The sequence below is a fragment of the Macrobrachium nipponense genome, chromosome 26, assembly GCF_015104395.2.
Source record: "Macrobrachium nipponense isolate FS-2020 chromosome 26, ASM1510439v2, whole genome shotgun sequence".
NCBI classification, from domain to species: Eukaryota; Metazoa; Arthropoda; class Malacostraca; order Decapoda; family Palaemonidae; genus Macrobrachium; species Macrobrachium nipponense.
The window spans coordinates 2,705,719-2,713,934 of record NC_087215.1 but is presented as its reverse complement, the minus strand read 5'-3'; positions in this window follow the sequence as shown (position 1 = coordinate 2,713,934).

Below are 8,216 nucleotides of genomic sequence, written 5' to 3'. Positions count from 1 at the left end.
ATCTCCAGCCATTTCAATTTGGGCTCGGGCGCCTCCGTTGGTATGGGCCAGTGAGCGTTCGGCGGTCCCCCGGCCGCCGTCCGATCTCCAGCCCATTTCAATTTGGGCTCGGGCGCCTCCGTTGGTATGGGCCAGTGAGCGAGTTCGTACGGGCGGGGTCCCCATGCCGCCGTCCGATCTCCAGCTAGTTTCATTTTGGGTTCGGGCGCCTCCGTTGGGTATGGGCCAGTGAGCGTTCGCGGTCCCCCCAGGCCGGCCGCCGTCGACTCAGCTAGTTTCATTTTGGGTTCAGGCGCCTCCGTTGGTATGGGCCAGTGAGCGTTCGGCGGTCCCCCGGCCGCCGTCCGATCTCCAGCTAGTTTCATTTTGGGTTCAGGCGCCTCCGTTGGTATGGGAGTGAGCGTCGGCGGTCCCCGGCCGCCGTCCGATCTCCAGCTTAGTCTCATTTTGGGTTCAGGCGCCTCCGTTGGTATGGGCCAGTGAGCGTTCGGCGGTCCCCGGCCGCCGTCCGATCTCCAGCTAGTTTCAATTTGGGCTCGGGCGCCTCCGTTGGTATGGGCCAGTGAGCGTTCGGCGGTCCCCTGGCCGCCGTCCGATCTCCAGCCTAGTTTCAATTTGGGCTCGGGCGCCTCCGTTGGTATGGGCCAGTGAGCGTTCGGCGGTCCCCCGGCCGCCGTCCGATCTCCAGCTAGTTTCAATTTGGGCTCGGGCGCCTCCGTTGGTATGGGCCAGTGAGCGTTCGGCGGTCGGCCCCCCCGGCCTCCGTCCGATCTCCAGCTAGTTTCATTTTGGGTTGCGCGCCTCCGTAGGAATGGGCTCAGTGAGCGTTCGGCAGTGCCCCGGCCGCCGTCCGATCTCCAGCCAGTTTCATTTTGGGTTCGGGCGCCTCCTTTGGTATGGGCCAGTGAGCGTCCGGCGGTCCCCCGGCCGCCGTCCGATCTCCAGCTAGTTTCATTTTGGTTGCGTCGCCGTCCGTTTGGTGTGGGTCAGTGAGCGTTCGGCGGTCCCCCGGGCCGCCGTCCGATCTCCAGCTAGTTCATTTTGGGCTCGGGGCGCCTCCGTTGGTATTTGGCATGGGCCAGTGAGCGTTCGGCAGTCCGCCATCCGATCTCCAGCCCATGTTTAATTTGGGCTCGGGGCGCCTCCGTTGGTATGGGCCAGTGAGCGTTCGGCGGTCCCCCGGCCGCCGTCCGATCTCCAGCTAGTTTCATTTTGGGTTCAGGCGCCTCCGTTGGTATGGGCCAGTGAGCGTTCGGCGGTCCCCCGGCCGCCGTCCGATCTCCAGCTAGTTTCAATTTGGGCTCGGGCGCCTCCGTTGGTATGGGCCAGTGAGCGTTCGGCGGTCCCCCGGCCGCCGTCCGATCTCCAGCCCATTTCAATTTGGGCTCGGGCGCCTCCGTTGGTATGGGCCAGTGAGCGTTCGGCGGTCCACCCCGGGCCGCGTCCGATCTCCAGCTAGTTTTCATTTTGGGTTCAGGCGCCTCCGTTGTATATGGGCCAGTGAGCGTTCGGCTGGTCCCCCGGCCGCCGTCGGATCTCCAGCTAGTTTCATTTTGGGTTCAGGCGCCTCCTTGGTATGGGCCAGTGGCGTTCTTGGCGGTCCCCCGGCCGCACCGTCTGATCTCCAACTAGTTTCATTTTCGGTTTCAGGCGCCTCCGTTGGTATGGGCCAGTGCAGTCGTTCGGCGGTCCCCCAGCGCCGTCCGATCTCCAGCTAGTTTCATTTTGGGTTCAGGCGCCTCCGTTGGTATGGGCCAGTGAGCGTTCGGCGGTCCCCCGGCCGCCGTCCGATCTCCAGCTAGTTTCATTTTGGGTTCAGGCGCCTCCGTTGGTATGGGCCAGTGAGCGTTCGGCGGTCCCCCGGCCGCCGTCCGATCTCCAGCTAGTTTCATTTTGGGTTCAGGCGCCTCCGTTGGTATGGGCCAGTGAGCGTTCGGCGGTCCCCCGGCCGCCGTCCGATCTCCAGCCCATTTCAATTTGGGCTCGGGCGCCTCCGTTGGTATGGGCCAGTGAGCGTTCGGCGGTCCCCCGGCCGCCGTCCAAAAAACGAAAAAAAAAAAAATCTCCAGCTAGTTTCATTTTTGGGTTCAGGCGCCTCCGTTGGTATGGGCCAGTGAGCGTTCGGCGGTCCCCCGGCCGCCGTCCTATCTCCAGCCCATTTCAATTTGGGCTCGGGCGCCTCCGTTGGTATGGGCCAGTGAGCGTTCGGCGGTCCCCCGGCCGCCGTCCGATCTCCAGCTAGTTTCATTTTGGGCTCGGGCGCCTCCGTGTTGGTATGGGCCAGTGAGCGTTCTGCAATCCCCCGGCCGCCGTCCTATCTCCAGCCCATTTCAATTTGGGCTCGGGCGCCTCCGTTGGTATGGGCCAGTGAGCGTTCTGCAATCCCCCGGCCGCCGCCGTCCGACTCTCCAGCTAGTTTCTTTTTGGGTTCAGGCGCCTCCGTTGGTATGGGTCAGTGAGCGTCCCGGTGGTCCCCCGGCCACCGTCCTATCTCCAGCCTATTTCAGTTTCGGTTTTTGGGCGGCCTCCTTTGGTATGGGCCAGTGAGCGTCCGGCGGTCCCCCGGCCGCCGTCCGATCTCCAGCCCGTTTCAGTTTGGGTTCGGGCGCCTCCGTTGGTATGGGCCAGTGAGCGTCCGGCGTCTTTTCCCCCGGCCACCGTCCTATTCTTCAGCCCATTTCAGTTTGGGTACGGGTGCCTCCGTTGGTATGGGCCAGTGAGCGTTCAGCGGTTCCCCCGGGCCGCCGTCCGATCTCCAGCTGTTTCATTTTGGGTTTCAGGCGCCTCCGTTGGTATGGGCCAGTGAGCGTTCGCGGTCCCCCCGGCCGCCGTCCGATCTCCAGCTAGTTTCATTTTGGGTTCAGGCGCCTCGTTGGTATGGGCCAGTGAGCGTTCGGCGGTCCCCCGGCCGCCGTCCGATCTCCAGCTAGTTTTTATTTTGGGTTCAGGCGCCTCCGTTGGTATGGGCCAGTGAGCGTTCGGCGGTCCCCCGGCCGCCGTCCGATCTCCAGCTAGTTTCAATTTGGGCTCGGGCGCCTCCGTTGGTATGGGCCAGTGAGCGTTCGGCGGTCCCCCGGCCGCCGTCCGATCTCCAGCTAGTTTTCAATTTGGGCTCGGGCGCCTCCGTTGGTATGGGCCAGTGAGCGTTCTGCAATCCCCCGGCCGCCGTCCTATCTCCAGCCCATTTCAATTTGGGCTCGGGCGCCTCCGTTGGTATGGGCCAGTGAGCGTTCGGCGGTCCCCCGGCCGCCGTCCGATCTCCAGCTAGTTTCAATTTGGGTTCAGGCGCCTCCGTTGGTATGGGCCAGTGAGCGTTCAGGCGGTCCCGGCCGCCGTCGATCTCAGCTAGTTTCATTTTGGGTTCAGGTTGGCGCCTCCGTTGGTATGGGCCAGTGAGCGTTCGGCGGTCCCCCGGCCGCCGTCCGATCTCCAGCTAGTTTCATTTTGGGTTCAGGCGCCTCCATTGGTATGGGCCAGTGAGCGTTCGGCGGTCCCCCGGCCGCCGTCCGATCTCCAGCTAGTTTCATTTTGGGTTCAGGCGCCTCCGTTGGTATGGGCCAGTGAGCGTTCGGCGGTCCCCCGGCCGCCGTCCTATCTCCAGCCCATTTCAATTTGGGCTCGGGCGCCTCCGTTGGTATGGGCCAGTGAGCGTTCGGCGGTCCCCCGGCCGCCGTCCGATCTGCAGCTAGTTTCAATTTGGGCTCGGGCGCCTCCGTTGGTATGGGCCAGTGAGCGTTCTGCAATCCCCCGGCCGCCGTCCTATCTCCAGCCCATTTCAATTTGGGCTCGGGCGCCTCCGTTGGTATGGGCCAGTGAGCGTTCGGCGGTCCCCCGGCCGCCGTCCGATCTCCAGCTAGTTTCAATTTGGGCTCGGGCGCCTCCGTTGGTATGGGCCAGTGAGCGTTCGGCGGTCCCCCGGCCGCCGTCCTATCTCCAGCCCATTTCAATTTGGGCTCGGGCGCCTCCGTTGGTATGGGCCAGTGAGCGTTCTGCAATCCCCCGGCCGCCGTCCTATCTCCAGCCCATTTCAATTTGGGCTCGGGCGCCTCCGTTCGTACCATGGCCAGTGAGCGTTCGGCGGTCCCCTGGCCGCCGTCCGATCTGCAGCTAGTTTCATTTTGGGTTCAGGCGCCTCCGTTCGTATGGGTCAGTGAGCGTCCGGCGGTCCCCCCGGCCACCGTCCTATCTCCAGCCCATTTCAATTTGGGCTCGGGCGCCTCCGTTGGTATGGGCCAGTGAGCGTCCGGCGGTCCCCCGGCCGCCGTCCTATCTCCAGCCCATTTCAATTTGGGCTCGGGCGCCTCCGTTGGTATGGGCCAGTGAGCGTCCGGCGGTTTTCCCCCGGCCACGTCCTCTATCTTCAGCCATTTCAGTTTGGGGTTCGGGCGCCTCCGTTGGTATGGGCAGTGAGCGTTTCGGCGGTCCCCCGGCCGTTCCGATCTCCAGCTAGTTTCATTTTGGGTTCAGGCGCCTCCGTTGGTGGTGGGACCAGCCCAATGAGCGTTCGGCGGTCCCCCTTTTCCCCCGGGCCGCCGTCTGATCCCAGCTAGTTTAATTTTCTTTGGGTTCAGGCGCCTCCGTTGGTAGGTATGGGCCAGTGAGCGTTTCGGCGGTCCCCCAGCCGCCGTCGATCTCCAGCTAGTTTCATTTTGGGTTGAGGCGCCTCCGTTGGTATGGGCCAGTGAGCGTCCGGCGGTTCCCCCGGCCGCCGTCCTATCTCCAGCCCATTTCAATTTGGGGCTCGGGCGCCTCCGTTGGTATGGGCCAGTGAGCGTTCGGCGGTCCCCCGGCCGCCGTCCGATCTCCAGCTAGTTTCAATTTGGGCTCGGGCGCCTCCGTTGGTATGGGCCAGTGAGCGTTCGGCGGTCCCCCGGCCGCCGTCCGATCTCCAGCCCATTTCAATTTGGGCTCGGGCGCCTCCGTTGGTATGGGCAGTGAGCGTCCGGCGGTCCCCCCGGCCGCCGTCCTATCTCCAGCCCATTTCAATTTGGGCTCGGGCGCCTCCGTTGGTATGGGCCAGTGAGCGTTCGGCGGTCCCCCGGCCGCCGTCCTATCTCCAGCCCATTTCAATTTGGGCTCGGGCGCCTCCGTTTGGTATGGGGCCAGTCGCCTCCGTTGGTAGGGCCAGTGAGCGTTCGGCGGTCCCCGGCCGCCGTCCAATCTCCAGCCCATTTCAGTGGGTTCGGGTGGGCGCCTCCGGTGGTAATCTAGTTTTCCAGTGAGCGTCCGTTGGTCCTCGGCCACCGTCCGATCTCCAGCCAATTTCAGTTTGGGTTCGGGCGCCTCCGTTGGTATGGGCCAGTGAGCGTCCGGCTGTCCCCCGACCACCGTCCTATCTCCAGCCCATTTCAATTTGGGTTCGGGCGCCTCCGTTGGTATGGGCCAGTGAGCGTCCGGCGGTCCCCCGGCCGCCGTCCTATCTCCAGCCCATTTCAATTTGGGTTCGGGCGCCTCCGTTGTTGTGGGCCAGTGAGCGTCGGCGGTCCCCCGGCCACCGTCCGATCTCCAGCCCATTTCAATTTGGGTTCGGGCGCCTCCGTTGGTATGGGCCAGTGAGCGTCCGGCGGTCCCCCGGCCACCGTCCTATCTCCAGCCCATTTCAGTTTGGGTTCGGGCGCCTCCGTTGGTATGGGCCAGTGAGCGTCCGGCGGTCCCCCGGCCGCCGTCCTATCTCCAGCCCATTTCAATTTGGGTTCGGGCGCCTCCGTTGGTATGGGCCAGTGAGCGTCCGGCGGTCCCCCGGCCGCCGTCCTATCTCCAGCCCATTTCAATTTGGGTTCGGGCGCCTCCGTTGGTATGGGCCAGTGAGCGTCCGGCGGTCCCCCGGCCGCCGTCCTATCTCCAGCCCATTTCAATTTGGGTTCGGGCGCCTCCGTTGGTATGGGCCAGTGAGCGTCCGGCGGTCCCCCGGCCGCCGTCCGATCTCCAGCCCATTTCAATTTGGGTTCGGGCGCCTCCGTTGGTATGGGCCAGTGAGCGTCCGGCGGTCCCCCGGCCGCCGTCCTATCTCCAGCCCATTTCAATTTGGGTTCGGGCGCCTCCGTTGGTATGGGCCAGTGAGCGTCCGGCGGTCCCCCGGCCGCCGTCCGATCTCCAGCCCATTTCAATTTGGGTTCGGGCGCCTCCGTTGGTATGGGCCAGTGAGCGTCCGGCGGTCCCCCGACCACCGTCCTATCTCCAGCCCATTTCAGTTTGGGTTCGGGCGCCTCGTTGGTATGGGCCAGTGAGCGTCCGGCGGTCCCCCGGCCACCGTCCGATCTCCAGCCCATTTCAGTTTGGGTTCGGACGCCTCCGTTGGTATGGGCCAGTGAGCTTCCGGCGGTCCCCCGGCCACCGTCCGATCTCCAGCCCATTTCAGTTTGGGTTCGGGCGCCTCCGTTGGTATGGGCCAGTGAGCGTCCGGCGGTCCCCCGGCCGCCGTCCGATCTCCAGCCAGTTTCATTTTGGGTTCAGGCGCCTCCGTTGGTATGGGCCAGTGAGCGTTCGGCGGTCCCCGGCCGCCGTCCGATCTCCAGCAATTTTGTTCGGGCGCCTCCTGTTGGAAAGGGCCAGTAGCGTTCAGGTGCCTCCTCTGGAAAGGGCCAGTGAGCTGTGTATTCTTCCTGAGGTGCCTTAATTTGTCTTCCACTACTTTTGGTTCAGATTACAAGCCCAAGTTTTATTCCATATCATTTTCCATATTTATATCGTGCACTTTGATTAACTCTCTGATGTTGTTCATTACCTCTTTCATATCTGTTTTCCTCTTCTGATTCTCCTCCATCGACTCGATGACCTTGTTTTCCAGACCTTCAATTGTCGCTACAAATTCTATTTCTTCCTTTTTCAACTTTTCAATCTCCTTGTCCTTTTCCAAATTTGTATCCTGCAGGTAAATCAACTCTACTTTAAGGTCTGTCATTCCTTTTTCCATCCTCTGATTATCCTCTATCAACTTGATTACCTCATTTTCCAGACCTTCAATTGTCTTTCCAATTTCAATCACTTCTTTTTTAAACATTTTAATCTCCTTGTCCTTTTCCAAATTCATATCCTGCATTTTTATCAACTGTTCTTTGAGGTCTGTTATTTCCTTTTCCATCTTAGTTTTCCTCCTCTGATTCTCCTCCATCAACTCGAATACCTCATTTTCCAGACCTTCGATTTTTCTTTCAATTTCAATCATTCCTTTTTAAACTTTTCAAATTTCTTCGTCCTTTTCCAAATTCATTTCCTGCTGTTTAGTCACTGCTTCTTTGAGGTCCATTATTTCTTTTTCCATTTCAGCTTTAAGGCTCTTCTTTTCTCCTATCAAGTGGACGACCTCATTCTCCAGACCTTCAATCGTTCGTCCAAATTCAATTACTTCTTTCTTAAATTCTTGAAGCTGCTCATCCTTCTCCATATTCAGAGATTGAAGGTCGGTTATTGCCATTTCCATTTCAGCTTTAAGGTTCTTCTTTTCTTCCATCAAGTGGACGACCTCATCTTCCAGACCTTCAATCGTTCGTCCACATTCAATTACTTCTTTTTTATATTCTTCCAGCTGCTCATCCTTCTCCATATTCAGTGATTGAAGGTCGGTTATTTTCCATTTCCATATTCATTTTTAGGCTCTCCTTTTCTTCCATCAACGAGAACGATCTCATCTTCCAGACCTTCAATCGTTCGTCCACATTCAATTACTTCTTTTTTAAATTCTTCAAGTTGCTCATCCTTTTCCATATTCACATATTGAAGTTCAGTTATTGCCATTTCCATATTGTTCCAAATTTTTAGGCTCTCCTTTTCTTCCATCAACGAAACGATCTCATTCTCCAGACCCTTCAATCGTTCGTCCAAATTCAATTACTTCTTTCTTAAATTCTTCAAGTTGCTCATCCTTCTTCATATTCAGAGATTGAAGGTCGGTTATTTCCATTTCCATATTAATTTTTAGGCTCTCCTTTTCTTCCATCAACGAGACGATCTCATCTTCCAGACCTTCAATCGTTCGTCCACATTCAATTACTTCTTTCTTAAATTCTTCAAGTTGCTCATCCTTCTTCATATTCAGAGATTGAAGGTCGGTTATTGCCATTTCCATATTAATTTTTAGGCTCTCCTTTTCTTCCATCAACGAAACGATCTCATTCTCCAGACCTTCAATCGTTCGTCCAAATTCAATTACTTCTTTTTTAAATTCTTCAAGCTGCTTCTCCTTCTCCATATTCAGAGATTGAAGGTCGGTTATTGCC